This window comes from Muntiacus reevesi, chromosome 2 (assembly GCF_963930625.1).
Source record: "Muntiacus reevesi chromosome 2, mMunRee1.1, whole genome shotgun sequence".
NCBI classification, from domain to species: Eukaryota; Metazoa; Chordata; class Mammalia; order Artiodactyla; family Cervidae; genus Muntiacus; species Muntiacus reevesi.
In genome coordinates, this window is record NC_089250.1 from 243,625,076 (window position 1) to 243,643,677 (window position 18,602).

The window sequence follows — 18,602 nt, forward strand, 5'->3', positions numbered from 1 at the left end:
AGCCCTGAAAAATAAAGTCAGCCATTTCCACTGTTTCCCCATCTATTTGCCATGAAGTGATGGGACCGGATGCCATGATCTTAGTTTTCTGAATGTTGAGCTTTAAGCCAACTTTTCCACTCTCCTCTTTCACTTTCATCAAGAGGCTCTTTAGTTCTTCTTAACTTTGTGCCATAAGTGGTGTCATCTGCATATCTGAGGTTATTGTTATTTTTCCCGGCAATCTTGATTCCAGCTTGTGCTTCCTCCAGCCCAGTGTTTCTCATGATGTACTCTGCATATAAGTTAAATAAGCAGGGTGACAATATACAGCCTTGATGTACTCCTTTTCCTTTGTTCCATGTCCAGGTCTGACTGTTGCTTCCTGATCTGCATACAGATTTCTCAAGAGGCAGATCAGGTGGTCTGGTATTCCCATCTCTTGAAGAATTTTCCACAGTTTCTTGTGATCCACACAGTCAAAGGCTTTGGCATAGTCAATAAAGCAGAAATAGATGTTTTTTCTGGAACTCTCTTGCTTTTTCGATGATCCAGCGGATGTTGCCAATTTGATCTCTGGTTCCTCTGCCTTTTCTAAAACCAGCTTGAACATCTGGAAGTTCACGGTTCACATATTGCTGAAGCCTGGCTTGGAGAATTGTGAGCTTTACTAGTGTGTGAGATGAGTGCAATTGTGCGATAGCTTGAGCATTCTTTGGGATTGCCTTTCTTAGGGATTGGAATGAAAACTGATCTTTTCCAGTCCTATGGTCACTGCTGAGTTTTCCAAATTTGCTGTCATATTGAGTGCAGCATTTTCACAGCATCATCTTTCAGGATTTGAAATAGGTCAACTGGAATTCCATCGCCTCCACTAGCTTTGTTCGTAGTGATGCTTCCTAAGGCCCGCTTGACTTCACATTCCAGGATGTCTGGCTCTAGGTGAGTGATCACACCATCGTGATTATCTGGGTCGTGAAGATCTTTTTTATACAGTTCTTCTGTGTATTCTTGCCACCTCTTCTTAATATCTTCTGCTTCAGTTAGGACCCTACCATTTCTGTCCGTTATTGAGTCCATCTTTGCATATACATATGTGATTTTTAATAAACAGAGATATATTAAATATTTTCAAAATTATGAGTTCACTTTTTTGGATACTTACTACTTGCCTGGTACTGCTGAGTATGTTATATAAAATATTTCACTTCATTTCCATAATTCTGTATGAAGTATGATTATTTTCCACTTTACAAATGAGAAAACTAAGCTCAGAATTGAATACCTTATATACAGTTACACAGATTTTAAGATATAAAATTTAGATTTAAATTGAGAAAAAAATAGGCTTTTCTTGAACTCAGGAAGAGCAACCAATATGTATTAACATACCTAGGTCAGTATCATTTAGACAATAAAGAAGATAACAAAAGGAAATTCTGAAGGATATAGGCACGAATGTTAAAACATTATATCAGAATTCTAAAGTGATCCCATATCCTTAGATATCACAGCTGTATTTTCAGAGATACTGTTTTCTGTTTGTATGCTGGTGATGTTATGTTACTGTTTCCTACTCTCTATGTGGCAATTAAAAAATATTAAGCAGATAAACTGTGCATCCATCCTCAGCAGTTTAGTCACTAAGTTGTTTCTGACTCTTTTGAGACCCCATAGACTGTAGCCCACTAGGTTCCTCTGTCCATGGGATTTTCCAGTCAAGAATAATGGAGTGGGTTACCATTTCCTTCTCTAGTGGATCTTCCTGACTCAGAAACAAAACCTGCATCTGCTGCATTGGCAGGTGGATTCTTTACCACCAAGCCACCTCAGTCTACAATTAGAAGCTTATTAAAGAATGAAGAGTTAATAGAGAATTAAGCCCATGGTACAGAATTATTGAAACCCTGAGTTCAAATCCTGAAACATCATTTATGATTTTTGTGTTTTACAAGAGTGATCTTCAGTTTTCTCATATTTGAAAACTACCAAATATTGCTAATTTGTATTTAGGGTTAATGGGTGGTTATTTGCTATATTTAAAAGCAAAGAAATCAGACAACAACAAATGTAGTGTCTGACATATACGGCAAGTGCTGTCTAAAAATTATTGGCCTTTCCGTCATCTCATACATCTAACTTTCGGTTACTTCATAGTCACCTCATTTAAATCCTGCATATATGTTTGGCAAGATGAATTGTCTCTTAATGCAGAAATGCTGCCAGCATGAAGGTAACAAATCTAAAGATACAATTATGCCGAAACTAGAAATCACCTCTACTCCAACAGGAGTTGTTCAGCTGCTACTTCTGTATGGATTTTGGACAGATTTCCCTTGTCCTGAGGGAGACACATAGCATGTAAAAGCCTCACCAACACTTGCTGGCTATATATCTTCCTTTTGCTTTTTAAATTTATGTATAGAACTATACCCATAAAACAGGTTAATGTTTTTCAAATCCACCATAACACTCACTGTATATTTCTTGAAGCAGTTACCTTGGGATATCAATGAATTTAAGAGATGGATTTAAATAAATTGGTTAACTGTTGTTGACAGAGGTGTTAGAATTTATTCTTTGCCTTGATAAGTGAGAAGTTCTGTGGCATGAGACATGGCAATAACTTTGATGTTTCACTTCAGGAAACATGATAGACCAGAAAGAATATAGTCTTGAGAGTCAAGAGCCCTGGGTTCTTATCCTAACATAGTTGACTGAGTGATGAGGGCAAAGGATAAAAGTGGACTTGCACATACTGGCAAAAATCACCAGCTTTGCAATCAGGATGCTTAGAAAAATGCAGCTTGAATCTTTCATTATTCTATGACCTTGAACAGATTTCTTGATATATCTGAGTTCAGCTTCCCTGTCTACAAAATGAGGATAGTGGTAATATCTTCTCCAGTGTGTGTGTGTGTGTGTGAAAACATAGGCAATACTAGATATAAAAAACTCAGGAAAGTGCTTGGAGCAATGGACTCACTCTGTAAGTAAGAGTTCATGTTGTTGTTGTTATTAACATATTTGAACTCTATTTTCTTTCATAAGATATGAGAGAACAGGGATAGTGACCTCTAATAGCATTTTATTTTATTTTTTTTTAAAATATTATTTTATTAGTTGGAGGCCAATCACTTTATAACATTTCAGTGGGTTTTGTCATACATTGACATGAATCAGCCATATAGTTACACGTATTCCCCATCCCGATCCCCCCTCCCACCTCCCTCCCCACCCGACTCCTCAGGGTCCTCCCAGTGCACCAGGCAAGAGCACCTGACTCATGCATCCCACCTGGGCTGGTGGTCCGTTTCACCATAGATAGTATACATGCTGTTCTTTCAAAACACCCCACCCTCACGTTCTCCCCCAGAGTTCAAAAGTCTGTTCTGTACTTCTGTGTCTCTTTTTCTGTTTTGCATATAGGGTTATCGCCACCATCTATCTAAATTCCGTATATATGTGTTAGTATGCTGTAATGTTCTTTATCTTTCTGGCTTACTTCACTCTGTATAATGGGCTCCAGTTTCATCCATCTCATTAGAACTGATTCAAATGAATTCTTTTTAACGGCTGAGTAATATTCCATGGTGTATATGTACCACAGCTTCCTTATCCATTCATCTGTTGATGGGCATCTGGGTTGCTTCCATGTCCTGGCTATTATAAACAGTGCTGCGATGAACATTGGGGTGCACGTGTCTCTTTCAGATCTGGATTCCTCAGTGTGTATGCCTAGAAGTGGTATTGCTGGGTCATATGGCAGTTCTATTTCCAGTTTTTTAAGAAATCTCCACACTGTTTTCCATAGTGGCTGTACTAGTTTGCATTCCCACCAGCAGTGTAAGAGGGTTCCCTTTTCTCCACACCCTCTCCAGCATTTATTGCTTGTAGACTTTTGGATAGCAGCCATCCTGACTGGCGTGTAATGGTACCTCATTGTGGTTTTGATTTGCATTTCTCTGATGATGAGTGATGTTGAGCATCTTTTCATGTGTTTGTTAGCCATCTGTATGTCTTCTTTGGAGAAATGTCTGTTTAGTTCTTTGGCCCATTTTTTGATTGGGTCGTTTATTTTTCTGGAATTGAGCTTCAGGAGTTGCTTGTATATTTTTGAGATTAATCCTTTGTCTGTTTCCTCATTTGTTATTATTTTCTCCCAATCTGAGGGCTGTCTTTTCACCTTACTTATAGTTTCCTTTGTTGTGCAAAAGCTTTTAATTTTCATTAGGTCCCATTTGTTTATTTTTGCTTTTATTTCCAATATTCTGGGAGGTGGGTCATAGAAGATCTTGCTGTGATTTATGTTGGAGAGTGTTTTGCCTATGTTCTCCTCTAGGAGTTTTATAGTTTCTGGTCTTACATTTAGATCTTTAATCCATTTTGAGTTTATTTTTGTGTATGGTGTTAGAAAGTATTCTAGTTTCATTCTTTTACAAGTGGTTGACCAGTTTTCCCAGCACCACTTGTTAAAGAGATTGTCTTTTTTCCATTGTATATCCTTGCCTCCTTTGTCAAAGATGAGGTGTCCATAGGTTCGTGGATTTACCTCTGGGCTTTCTATTCTGTTCCATTGATCTATATTTCTGTCTTTGTGCCAGTACCATACTGTCTTGATGACTGTGGCTTTGTAGTAGAGTCTGAAGTCAGGCAGGTTGATTCCTCCAGTTCCATTCTTCTTTCTCAAGATTACTTTGGCTATTCGAGGTTTTTTGTATTTCCATACAAATTGTGAAATTATTTGTTCTACCCAAAGCAATCTATAGATTCAATGCAATCCCTATCAAGCTACCAACGGTATTTTTCACAGATCTAATAGCATTTTAAACTGTCACATACGATGATTTTTTTATTTTTTTCTTTCAGTTCAGTTCAGTCACTGAGTCAAGTCCAAGTCTTTATGACCCCGTGGACTGCAGCAGGCCAGGCTTCCCTGTCCATCACCAATTCCTGGCAAACCCATGTCCATCGAGTTGGTGATGCATCCAACCATCTCATCCTCTGTTGTCCCCTTCTCCTCTACCTTCAGTTTTTCTCAGCATCAGTGTCTTTTCTAATGAGTCAGTTCTTTGCATCAGGTGGTCAGAGTATTGGAGCTTCAGCTGCAGCATCAGTCTTTCAAATGAATATTCAGGACTGATTTCCTTTAGGATTGACTGGTTGGATCTCCTTGCAATCCAAGTGACTCTCATGAGTCTTCTCCAATACCACAGTTTAAAAGCATTGATTCTTCAGCACCTAGCTTTCTTTGTGGACCAACTCTCATCCATACATGGTTACTGGAGAAACCATAGCTTTGACTAGATGGACAATTTTTGTCAAGTAATATCTCTGCTTTTTAATATGCTGTCTAGATTGGACATAGCTTTTCTTCCAAGGAGCAAGTGTCTTTTAATGTCATGGCTACAGTCACAATCTGTATTGATTTTGGAGCCCATGGAAATAAAGTCTGTCACTGTTTCCAATGTTTCAACCATCTATTCGCCATGAAGTGATAGGACCAGATGCCTTAATCTTAGTTTTTTGAATGTTGAGTTTTAAGCACGTTTTTTTTCATTCTCCTCTTTTACTTTTATCAAGAGGCTCTTTAGTGCCTCTTCACTTTCTGCCATAAGGGTGGTATTATCTGCGTATCTGAGGTTATTGATATTTCTCCCAGAAATTTTGATTCCAGCTTGTGCTTCATCCAGCCCAGCATTTCACATGAGTTACTCTGCATATAAGTTAAATAAACAGGGTAACAATATACAGCCTTGCTGTACTCTTTTCCCAATTTGAAATGAGTCCTTTGTTCCATGTCCAGTTCTAACTGTTGCTTCTTGACCTGCATACAGATTTCTTAGGAGGCAGGTAAAGTGGTCAGTATTCCTGTAAGAATTTTCCACAGGTTGTTGTGATCCACACAGTCAAAGGCTTTAGTGTAGTCAACGAAGCAGAAGTAGAGGTTTTTCTGGAACTCTCTTGCTTTTTCTATTATCCAGAGGATGTTAGGAATTTGACTTCTGGTTCCTCTACCTTTTCTAAATCCAACTTGAACATCTGGAAGCTCATGGTTCATGTACTGTTGAAGCCTGGATTGGAGAATTTTCAGCATGACTTCGCTTCCCTCTAAGATGAATGCAATGTGCGATAGTTTAAACATTCTTTGGCATTGCCTTTCTTTGGGATTGGAATGAAAACTGACCTTTTCCAGTCCTGTGGACCCTGCTAAGTTTTCCAAATTTGCTAGTTTATTGAATGCAGCACTTTCCCAGCATCATCTTTTAGGATTTGAATTAGCTCAGCTGAAATTCCATCACATCCACTAGCTTTATTTGTAGTGATACTTCCTTTGTGGATTTCTTAAAAATCCATTTTTAGATCAGATCATTGAAAGTACATAAGAATTTGTCTTGTTTACTACTGATTTTTATCACTGAAAACAGCATCAGGCGATATGTACAATAAATATTAGGTTTCCCAGGTGGTGCAGTGGTAAAGAATCTATCTGCCTGTGCAGGAGACGTGAGTTTGATTCCTGGGTTGGAAAGATCCCTTGGAATAGGAAATGGCAACCCATTCCAGTATTCTTGCTTGGAAAATTCTATAGACAAAGGAACCTGGCTGGCTACAGTCCATGGGGTTATAAAGAGTCGAGCACAACTGAATGAGTGGGCACACACCCACAATAAACATGTGTACAAATTCATGGCCACCAGATAGACCTAATCAAATCAGCATCTCTGTGACTGATATTTAGCGAATTGCTTCCTAATCAACTGCCCCAGGCTATGTAGATGTAGTAATCTGTGGTCTACTCTGTGAAAGGTATAGTTTTAGGGGATCTAAAATGACCATATAATGTATTGTCAAATAGGGGACACTTTTAGGTGTAAACAGGGACTTTGATAAGTATGACTACAAAGCAGGCATAAATCTAGACTTGATTTATTGTGGGGGGATGTAGACACCCTAAAAGTGACAATGTATCAGTAAGTCAAGAGGAATGATGATACACAGCTCTTGACTATCTCAGCAAGTCATTTGTATGCAAGATCTCTAGAAGTTTATTTTCTTGGGCTGAGTTTTATGGAAGCCAGTTGAGCTGGCAAACTTAGAAGACTGATTTGACCCAGAGTCAGGAATTTATGTAACTATTAAACATTCTTATTTAGGAAAGATGTTGAATCAGAAGCAGCAAGTAATGTAGGGGAATTCATTCAGTGATGCCAATTTGAACACATATGAAAAATACACATTTTAAAGGTATGTTTAAAGATCAAGGGGTACAAAACCCAAGAACAACCTATAATAGATCAGCACTTCCAAAATCCTACCTAGTATTTCAGGGAATTCAATCTCCTTATTGGCACTCAATCTGAGAAAGTGAATGCCTCCCCCCAATTATAACCCTTTGCTGTCTTTTTGAAACTGTTTCTCTCTTGATTCCATGTTCCGCCCAACTCCAAAACACTGAAGTATAAACAGGCTACTTACAAACTGTTTTCTTTCATCCTTTTTCATGATCCAGTCTCATTCAAAAAGAGGATTATCCAGGTATGGACATCAGTTCTAATACTGTATTAGTTATCCATACTAGTGGGAAATTGATGCAGTTGGGGGGTAACAGGAAACTGTTTATGGAAAGCACCAGGAGTGAAGCCAATCCTGGCATGAGGTTTGAAGTCAGATCGTGTTTACTTGGGATGCCAAAGGAAAGGCAAAGGAAGTAGGCATATGCAAGCATAAAAGTACAAAATCAAGTTAGCATTCAGGAGACACTCCTGAATGAGCTGGCCAGATTCCCTGCCTGGTAGAAGTTGTTTACATCATATGTACACAGATTTGTGTGTCTATGTGTGTAATTAGTTTCCGGCATTATTTCTTATCAGGTATAACTGTGTTTCTCTGCTCTCAACACTATATTTCCTAATGAGCCAAATGAGCACACTGAGAAAGCTTTTTCATGGTCATAAGGCTGAAAAGAAAAAAAAAAGTGAAAAGTCCACTGCATAAGGCAAGGCAATGGATGATACCCAGACAAGACAGGGATGATTATTGGCCACTTCAGGCACCTGGATGTTTGGTGTTTTCAAACAGAACCATCATTCCACGGCAGAGTCTCTCTGTGTCTAGCAGCTACAAATAGATCCAAGAGTTGCCAGGGTTTCTGTCTTCTAATCTCATTATACAGACCACTAAAATGAGCAAAGGAATAAGTCCCCAAAGCTTTCATGTAGTTAATGGCAGCAGGGGGAAGCCTGCTTTTGATACATACCTGTTCAGCATACCTAACTCACCGTGTGCCTTTCTTTAAAAAGCAATTTAATGGGGGTGTCTTTCTTTCAAAAGCAATACTGCAGTAATGTTATTGACCACTTCAGCGTGTGTGTGAGTGAGTGAGTGAATATGTGTGCACATGTGTGTAAAAGAGAGAAAGAAACAGAATTGAAAACAGTTCCATTTTTAGGACAAATACTGTTGTGTTTGCAAAGTCAGTGTTAGTTGCTCAATCGTGTCTGACTCTCAGTGACCTCAGAGTCTGTCCATGGAATTCTCCAGGCAAGAATACTGGAGTGGGTTGCCATTACCTTCTCTAGGGGATCTTCCCAGTGCAGGGGTTAAGCCCGGGTCTCCTGCATTGCAGGCAAATTCTTTACAGTCTGGGCTACCAGGGAAGCCTAATAGGCAAACTAGTGTGCCCTATGCCTAGGTTGTGAAGAAATTTACTAGAGAAGATGGCACTAAAATTATTTAGAAGAGGTCTGCACCAGAAAATAAAAACTATGAAGTTTTATTGTGTTTCTGTACTCAAAGGATGTAATAAAATTACTTTGCAAACAGGGAGGCTGTGTTGGTATCCATCTATATTTTTGAGGTAAGGACAGTGTGTCTTTGGAATTTTACTTTAAAAAATTACTGTTGTTGTGTTTTCATTCATGGATTCCTTGGTTAAACTTTCATGGTAGTAGAATGTTTGTGCGGTGATGTGTATGTTTTAGAGTACTTGAATCATTACGTGGCTTTGATTAATGAATTAAAAACTGAGAGACTCAAAAACAGACGGCTTCTGTTTCTCTCAGTACTTGTGAGCATTTGCTGGAAGTCAAATACCATTAATGAATCGAGTGGGTGCTTCTTGGCACTTTATTATTCAACAGTCATCTTAATTGTGAATAATTCCTAAGAGCACTGGAGTGAAATATGAAAGGGATGGATGTTAAAAAAAAAATCAAGTTTTCGTCACAAAGCTGAGTCTCAGAAATATTTAGCAAAGATCCAGTGTAATGAAAGACAAAATTTTAATTTTAAAATTAGATAACATTTATTGGATATTCATACCAAATGGGAAACTTTGCAAAAAATGTCACTAGCAATTTGGGGTAAGAATATGTAGGCTTTTTAGGGTCAGAGACTTTTGTAATAGACTCAAAGATTAGCATACCAGAGACCTAAAGAGAAAGACAATGATAATGATGATAATTGTGACAGCACTTTCTGTACTACAGAAGCTGTCCAAATATTCTCTGTATAACATTTGATACCATCAACCACCCTAGGGGGTATTTCCTATGATTGATATGTCCATTTCACTGATGAGAAAACTAAAGTACAAAAAAGGATTTACAATTTGCCCAAGGCTTCACAACTTTTGAATGAGAACTTGGCAGAAATTGGATTCAGACATACATAGTCTGATTCCAGAGCATGTCTTTAAATCATGCTTTGCTTCCTTTGGTAAATATAAATGTAGGGAAAAATAGGTGAAAAATAGTTAACAATATAATAGTAGCTAACATATTTCTAGTCGGTATGTAAGCCAGGCACTGTACTAAAGACTGTACCAACACTAACACATTCAATCCTTAAAACATACCTGGGAGGTAAATATCAGACTGCTGCCTGCCAAACCGTTACACAGATGAGGTAACTGAGGTGTAGAGGTTAAATAACTTGTCAACAATCGGTAAATCTGAGAGACATTTATCTGTCCCACAACTCCATCTTTGAAGCCAGTATTTGTAATTCTATACTTCAGTGAATGAATCTTCGACATGTGTCTCAGAGACCACACATCCAGTTCTCTAAGAGGCCAAACTATACGGGCTCTACCCTATCCAGAGTGAAAGTCGGGGATTGTCAAAGTCACTTCAGGACAACAAGCATAAGCTGGATCTTTCTAGATTGTCTTCACATGGACTAGTGACAGAGCACTGGACCCGTAATCTGTGTTTAAGAAAAAACTTAGTTAAAATCTGTAAGAGGACATCCAATCTTCTATTAATTTTTCTATTTAGACCTCTCGTGACAAAGAGGGCAGTGGTGCTGGTTTGAGCTGCTGTAACAAAATACAACAGGCTGGGTGGCTTATAAACCACAGAGAAGTATATCCCACAGTCCTTGATGCTGGAGTCTAAGATCTGAGTGCCAGCGTGATTTGGTTCTGGTGAGATCCCTCTTCTGGCTTGTGGACGGTTGACTTCTCATTGTATCCTCATATGGTGGAAAGAATGCTAGAGAAATGTCTGAGGTTCCTTTTCTAAAGGTCACTAATACCATCCATGAGGGCTCCACACTCTTGACCCAATTACCTCCCAAAGGCCCTATATTAAAGGGATTGGGGGCGTAGGATATTGACATTTTAATTGTGTGGGGACTCAAACATTCTGTCTATTGTTGGTAGCATGATTACTTCTGTGTGTCTTTCCAGATCCACAAATTCTTCTCCAAGAAGCCCTCCTTAAACTCCCTTCTCCTGTTAGTCTCATATATTCTTTGCTTCCCTCTGTTGTAACTCTAATCAAATAGTATCCTCTTATTTGGTTATTGTTTGTCTTCTCTGTTCGTCTATGAGGCTGGAAAGGACTTGAAATGTATCTATTTTTGTATCCTCTTGACCCAGTGCAGTGCATGACACATAGCAGGCACTCAATGCATATTTAAATATGGCAAGGGAGGAACAAGTTTTCTTGGTGACAAAAGTATTGTCATGTATTAGCCAGTTTTTCATGTATATTCATCAATATTGCATCAAAACTTGGGATCATCATTGCTTGGGACAGATTTTCTGATTAAGGAGTAAAATTATCACGTATTAAATTATTCAGTGGAGAAGGAAATGGCAACCCACTCCAGTATTCTTGTCTGGAAAATCCCATGGACAGAGAAGACTGGTGGGCTACAGTCCATGGGGTCACAATGGGTTGGACATGACATTGTGACTGAACACACAAATTATTCAAATACACATTCAGTCACTTATGGTAATAGCTCCCAGTCTTTCAGGCAGTAAAGGATAACACTGATGATTGAGCTCACATTTCATTAAAACTGCAATTCAGTTCCAGAATGTGGTGGTGAATCCATCCCAAACTATCTCAGCTTTGGAAAAAGTTTCTAATCTCATGGGTGAGAATAGAATGATCTGATTGATTGGGCTACTGAGGCGCCATTAAAGGGACACTCCCGAGTTTGAGATCAGGTTCTATATTGGAGTAAGTCTGCAGCCTCCCTGGGTACCTGTTTCCAAAACTCACTTGCATTTGGCTGTGTAAGTTCTGGTCTATTTGTGAACAATTAGTGACATTACATTTTCTCATAACCTGTATTAGACCCCATTCAAGCATGTAATCAGCATGTGCTTAAAGCAGAGTGTGGGGAGACTGTGCTATTCCAGTGCTACTTTTGGGGTGGGAGGGTCACCCAGCTTCCTCCTAGGTCTTAGTATTTATGTGGTGCTTCTTAATAATTCTGATAAGACTTTTTGATTTTTGTTGCATGAATAAAAAAGAAACTTTGTATCTTTTTAGATAAAGACTCTTAAAAAAAAGTTGTCTTTCCTAGGGGAGGTGGGTCCCACCAGGCTATAAAGCAGTAATTTCTCTTAAAGTATTCACAGACACGAACATTTAAGCAAATTAGGCTATTATCTCAACTTCCAAATTAGAGACAACCATTCAAGTCAATAGAAAGTTCTGTTTGAGATAATACGGTTGCCTCGGTGTTTTTGGGTGTGTTTTATAACTGTATCCAGTAGTCACAGCGTTTGTATTTTATGGCAAATATCCATTGCATAACCAGTCAGTTTGAGCATTTAGGTTAGTTTTCTATCCTACTTCTTTTTGTTTTTACTTCTACTTTTATTTTTGTTTAGGAGCATATTCTCCTAGAGAGCTTTCTTGCCTTCATCCCAACACCTCCGCCCCTGCCAACCAAATCCATTCTATGCTTTAAAATGCTAGAAAATTAAATTTGTGCAAGTTAGAAGATAAACAAATGGCTTAAAAACATTACAATCAAGTATGATAATGGCAAAGTGTTATACTTTTAATAAATGATTAGGAACGGTTGTAATGCAAAGATTTATTTCACAGAACAAAAGCACTTAAGCAGGAGTTTATATTACTGCTATGCTTCAATGGTGATAACATTGGGACTTCAACCTGCATAGCTACAATGATTAATTAACGGTCTTGTTCGGGATGAGTGAGCACCATTATTGTTCTTAAATAGGAAAAGGCAGATAACCATTACTGATTATTTCACAATTCCCAGTCTTACTTGTTAAAGACTAAAGAATGCTAAAGTAGGTTGTACGATTTCCAAGTTGCTATGAGAAGCAGAAAATAATAGAATTTCTATACCATGCATATAAGATTAGTGAAAAGGTCCAAGTTAGCAGTCAGAATTATCTCTGAAGGTCTAAATTTAAAATTTATTCATATCAGTAACATTTTAACACCTTTATGGAGAAATAATTTAAGTGGCTAGTATATGCTTCAAGCTGTGTTTCTCTACCAAAACTACTTCCCATCAAAATAAGTACAGTTAAGATCAAAAAACAAACACAGTCAATGTAATGAAAGTATTTTCCGTAAGCATGGCTTTGTTTACTTATTTTTATTTTATTGCTTTCTGGGGCATTAATGAATTATATCAGGTATCGTGTTCTTAAATCACAACACCACACTGATTCTTCTGATGAAAATTGATTTGGGCAAGTTCTGTAAAAGTGAAAGTCATGTTCAACTCTTTGTGACCCCATGGACTATACAGCCCATGGAATTCTCCAGGCCAGAATACTGGAGTGGGTAGCCTTTCCCTTCTCCAGGGGATCTTCCCAACCCAGGGATTGAACCCAGGTCTCCCACATTGCTGGTGGATTCCTTACCAGCTGAGCCACAAAGGACGTACATGTTCTATGAGTTAGATACAATTTCTTTTTGAGTCCTTGAAATGCTTCTACCAAATCTCTTCTGGAAATTCTACCACCATTTTAAAATTGGAGGAGTAAACACTTTTCAGCTTATTTCTGAAGGAATTTCAGCATATTTCTTTGGGATTCTATGACTGGTAGGATATAGAAGTTTAATGCTGTTGATGGACCCTGGAAAACTTCTGAAATGCCCTGACTCTAGAGCAAGATAGGAATGATTCTTTTGCTTTTGACCACCAGATAGAAACCCTGAATATTCATTGGAAGGACCGATGCTGAAGCTCCAATATTTTGGCCACCTGGAGAGTGGCCAAAGAACTGACTCATTAGAAAAGAACCTGATGTTGGGACAGATTGAGGGCAAGAAGAGAAGGGAGTGACAGAGGATGAAATGGTTGGATGGCATCATTGACTCAGTGGACATGAGTTTGCGCAAACTCGGGGAGATGGTGAAGGAGAGGGAAGCTGCAGTCCATGGGGTCACAGAGTCAGACACGACTGAGAGATTGGGCAGCAGCAACCACCAGACCGTGAGGCGCATCACAGGGTCTGTGACTGACTAAAGTCATAGACTGCATAAAGGCAGCATAAAGTCAGTTATGCTGACTAAAGTCAGCAAAAGGGACAGCTTGGCAGCTGCCATAACACTCACTGAAAAGATTCCAAAGAGAAGAATTGGGTGGCTTTTACTTATACTTTTAAGAAAATACTTAATTTTTTTCAGTATTTAACTCACTTTATTATATTTTTCGCTATTTTGGAAGAGCGATTTACACATTGCTATGTTTTCTTAATGCCTATAAAACTATTGAACCATTTTGCAGATAAGGGAATGGACAGCAAGAGGAAGTAATTCTCTAATGTGTCACAGCCAGTAATGAAAAAAAAAAAAAAAACAAGACTGAAGTGTAGGCCACCGTCTTAAAGCCTAAGACAAAGAATGGGCTTTCCTTCTATAATATATAATATTTCCAGGGAGGGGATGTTACTCTTTATTTATTCAAAAGTCATGCCCTATCTAGTTCCAAAAAGTGTGAGAAACTATTTGTAAACTATAAATATGAGGGATATGGGTTGTAAAATAGTCAAACATTAAAACTATTTAATTCAAGGAATTTTTAGAGGAATAGTTCATTCAAGTACATTCATACTGTGGAATTTTGTTGCTAGCATTTCAAGTAAAGAGGTAGATCTGTACACACACTATTGTACATCTCAAAGAAATGCAGGTCATCTGATGAGCTGAGCATGTGATCTTGTTGATGTACTGGATTTGTGTGTATGTCTTACTGTTTCTATACTTATTCATGAGTAGAAGTTTTTGTTTTTAATCTTAGTTTTTATTTTGGCCATTCTGCATGACATGTGGGATCTTAATTCCCCCACCAGGGATTGAACCCATGTTCCCTGCACTGGAAGGTGGAGTTTTAACCACAGGACTCCAAGGGAAATCCCTAGAAGTTTTGTTTGTTTGTTTTGTCTTTTTTTCACAACATTAGTTACTTATAGCATAGTTACTTACAGCATAAGTAGTTACTTATAGTTACTTATAGCATGATTAGTCAAATGCACCAGGGCTAGGGGTCCAAAAGATTTCAAGGTACTTAGATTTTAGTCCATATTCTATATTACTTGAATCTTTAAAAATACAGGTTCTTAAAAAAAAAAAATACAGGTTCTTGTTCCTGATGTGATTATCTCCCGTTTTATACCCCTCCCTGCTTCCCCTGATTAAGTACTTAGATTTTAGTATATTTTCCATATCTTCAAAGACAAAACTTTCTATAAACCCAGAGCCCTGCAATTGGCGTGCTCTAGCTAGCACATGGCATAAGCTGAAGAAAAAATCTTTGGGAAGTTTGCCCTTCCTCTGCCGTGTCCGACTCCTGGGCAGTGCTTTCCTGATGAGATTATGGGTGTTACTAGTGATACCCAAATCTGGCTATGCTTCAGAGTCATCTGTATAGGCTTTTGGGAGCTGCTGATGGCTGTGAGAAGTGCTTTAGTAATTTAATTTTCTGGCTGGAAGGACATTTTTGAACTGAAGTGTATTTTTTTTTTTTTGGCTACATCTTAAAAATCATTGACTTTTAGTTATCTGAAGAATTTCAGATTATCCCCTTCAATCACTTAATTTGACAAATATTAAAAGTGAGGTTCAGAGCAGTTAAGTGAATTGTCCAAGGTCACAGAGCAGGTTATTGGAAATCATTGTTACATGTATCAGGACATTCTCCTGCCTTGTTAGCTACAATCTAATGAGTAAAATTTAATCTCCTGTGATCCTCGGGTCTTCTGGTAGGCCTGTAATCATTATGAACATTAGTGATTAGCATATAGGAAAGCAAGATGAAAAATGGGTTAATGAGTGGAATTTTTTCATATTTTAATATTTAAGAGAATGGTTCATTACTTTCCCCCAGAACCACTCCTCTTGCCATTTTACCCTTTTCTCCTAAAATAAAAAAGCAAAACAAAAATAAAAACCAAATAGAACAGAACCTTTTTTATAACAATGCTTGTAACAGGTCAGTTTCTGGAAATTCAAGCTTCTGTTGCTTTTTAATTGAACTTAGAGTTTCATTTATAACAAGAACCTAGACAAGGACTTCCCTGGTGGTCCACTGCCAATAAAGGGGATGTGGATTCAATCCCTGCTCGGGAACCAGGATTCCACATGCTATGTGGTATGGCCAAAAGATTTTTTTTAAAAGGAAAAGAAAAAACCTATAGAAATCTGTCTAGTCCCTTTATCCATTTTGTCCTTCAGATCAACTTTTATAGTCTTTTTACAGATAACTAGTTTTTTCCACAACTGTCCCTATTTCAGGGGGCAGAGGTGATCAGGTTTCTAAACAAGTTCATTGGATCTGACATCTCACTCGTTAACTTGTGGTTTCTGCAAGTCTACAAAACTGTCATGATTGTGAAGAATGCATATCTATGGGAAGGTACATATCTTACTCCAATGTAATTTTTCCAGACAATACTGAGAAAGAAAGGGCAAAGCATATTTATATGTAAACAGTTTTCAAACGATGTTGAAACTATAAACTACATGCAGAAGTTAATATATAGGTGTATGTTACATACCTATCTGCAGATACATGCTGCTAATTACAAAAGAAAAATTCCAAGTTTTAAAAATACAGAAAAGTAATACTCCTTTTTTTGTAAGAAGGAAGATTTAAAAAAAAAAAAATAATGAATCTTACAAAGTAGCCTCATGTTTTGCTGAACTTACAGTAGTTTCTGTGATGGAACTTTTAAATTATTTGTAAAATAATAAACTATGGTTTCTCTTTTCCATTATTGAATTAAAATGGATATATTTATCTGTAGATACCTTGGAAGAGTTCATCTGCTAAATCTCAGGGTTATGAGATGTTAGACTGATAGGCTTGTACCAAATGAAATAAATAGACGTTAGGAATCTATATTCATCAATGCAATTTTTACTTCCTCTGCAATTCCCACTTCTCTTTAGGCTTTAATCTGGGGTGACATGCATGCTGTGACTGTTACAACTATTACATATGAACACTTGCCCTGTTCACGGCCCTATGTCATGTGCTACGTGAGAAACCAGGGGCCACATAAAAGGTCCCAGTCCCTGGGACCATCTGAGAATTATTTGGGTCAAACTGACAATGGAAATTAACACACATTTTTGTTTTTCTTCCTCTATTATACCATATACCTTCTCCTTTCCCATTCTGTCTTCTTGGCTTATTAAGAGGAGTTGCTTATATAAGGCACTGTTTAAAGACAGTTTTAACTCAGAAAACTAATCCACAGATATACCATAGACTTTTTTTTTAAATTATATTTATATCTTTGCCTGTGCTAGGTCTTAGCTGTGGCTTGTGGGATCTAGTTCCCTGACCAGGAAGCAAACCCAGGACCCCTGCATTGAGAGCAGCGAGTCTGAGCCTCTGGGTCGCCAGTGAAGCCCCTGTCCCATTAAATTTAACAGCATTTTCACTCTCTGAATTTTTGCCCATCAGCAATTAATGGGCATGAGCTAGTTTGAGTGTTTCAGAGGTAACATACTTGATCTGATAATACCCATACTTTACAAACAGCCCTTTCAGTCTGTCAATTTAGAGTCTTAGAATCAAACGTTATAGTTTTCACATAAAGGACAGTTTAAGAGTAAATTTAGAGACATATACTACCACAGAAATTGTGGTATTTCAGCTGTCTTTTAGAATTGGATATACAGAGAGTTTGTTCCAGTTATCAGTGTAGAAAGTCACTTTAAAGAAATCCCAATAGTAAGCGGACAAGAGAGACTCCACAGCGGATTGATTACCCAAGAGTCAAGTAACTGGAAAAATCCACCGGCGAGTAATGGCCTCGGTCTGTTTTTCTCCTACTCATCCATTTATAAATCACCCATTCTAATCAGTGGAGAACAATGAGCAACTGTGCCCAGTGTAGAGTAGTGATGGGACAAGCAGGTCTGTGGGATGAATAATCAGTGATGTTACTGAGACCCACAGGGCATGACATTGATGGAGTGGCTGGATCTCAAGGAACCAATGGCTGTGATGTCCCCGTGGTTTCAGGATGCTCTGGCTGGGGTGTCTATTGCCTGTTGATATGCTTTAGTATGTAAAGGCACTTACAGTGTTAATTCATATGTAAATACACTCTAGCTTTTATTCTTTAGTCCAGAGAACAGAAAGGGGAGCAAGAGAAGCAAGACGACTTCTTTAAAAAATATATAAGACACTGTGTTGCATCATTGGATTATGATGGTCTTTTAGAGTAAGAGACTCTAGGAATAGTATTGCTAAGGAGTGACTCTGCTCCTAGTTACCCCAGGTAAATAATCTGAGTGAGAGGAAACCATGTGTCCTCCCACCACCCACCACGAACGATTCCTCCTCTAACTCATTCTTTCATGTGCCTTGACTGGTACATACTCAGTCTTTTCCTTAAGACTCTAATCTCTTGTTGAACTTCAGAATTTTTCTAGATTCAGGAAGTCACATTTTCCCCTTCCCCCATACTCAAAATCCTTTGATTTTTTGCTTTCTGTTTATTGACAGTACTTTTTTTTTTTTATTTCTGTGAAAATGTCCATGTATATTTAAGCCTCCTGAGCAGTACTCTTTAAGCCCCAGTGACTATAACAGTGTATTCGCTATGAAAGATGCTGACTACATATTTATTGAATAGATGAAGGATTGCAAACTGACTATGTCACACATTCAACACTTACCTGGTGGGCACTTTTCTTTGTTCCAGGCATAGTTGTAATTGCTGCAGATGTGGAAAGAGATGAGAAGCTTAAAGAAAGTTAACAGAGACATTAGCTTGGCTTCAGTATACCATATGGAGAATCCACACTAGCTCTACATACAATCCTTGTAGGTAGATCTCTTTACCCATGTTCTTTTCCCCTTTCCTTCATGAC